Source organism: Myotis davidii, unplaced genomic scaffold, assembly GCF_000327345.1.
Source record: "Myotis davidii unplaced genomic scaffold, ASM32734v1 scaffold1263, whole genome shotgun sequence".
NCBI lineage: Eukaryota > Metazoa > Chordata > Mammalia > Chiroptera > Vespertilionidae > Myotis > Myotis davidii.
Window position 1 is genome coordinate 84,205 of NW_006294460.1, and position 342 is coordinate 84,546.

The 342-nt window shown below is 43.0% G+C and overlaps 1 protein-coding gene and 1 long non-coding RNA gene across 2 annotated transcripts in view; one reads left to right on the forward strand and one right to left on the reverse strand.

Moving 5' to 3' along the window:
- SYTL5 (synaptotagmin like 5) overlaps window positions 1-342 on the reverse strand; it is a gene marked incomplete at its 5' end in the record, with an annotated part of 95,912 nt that overhangs the window by 48,094 nt on the left and 47,476 nt on the right. The gene's annotated exons all lie outside the window — the stretch shown is intronic.
- Window positions 166-342, forward strand: part of LOC107183912 — a 5,559-nt gene continuing 5,382 nt past the window's right edge. The window contains exon 1 of the long non-coding RNA XR_001514735.1: window positions 166-198. This is a non-coding gene — a long non-coding RNA (uncharacterized LOC107183912). The remainder of the gene's footprint in view (window positions 199-342) is intronic.

The window sequence follows — 342 nt, forward strand, 5'->3', positions numbered from 1 at the left end:
GCTGAGGACCGCATCAGCGCATTAGAAGACAAGGTAGGAAAAAACACGCAAACACAGCAGGAACTGGAAAGAAGATTTAAAAAGCAAGAGGAGAGCCTAAGGGAGCTTTGAGACAATGCAAAACGGAACAACATTCGCTTAATAGGGGTACCAGAAGGAGAGGAGGAGAAACAAGGAATAGACAACATGTTTGAAGAAGTAATGACAGAAAACTTCCCTGACCTGCTGAAAGAAATAGACTTACAGGTCCAGGAAGCGCAGAGAACCCAAAACAAAAGGAATCCAAAGAGGACCACACCAAGACACATCATAATTAAAATACCAAGAGCAAAAGACAATGGG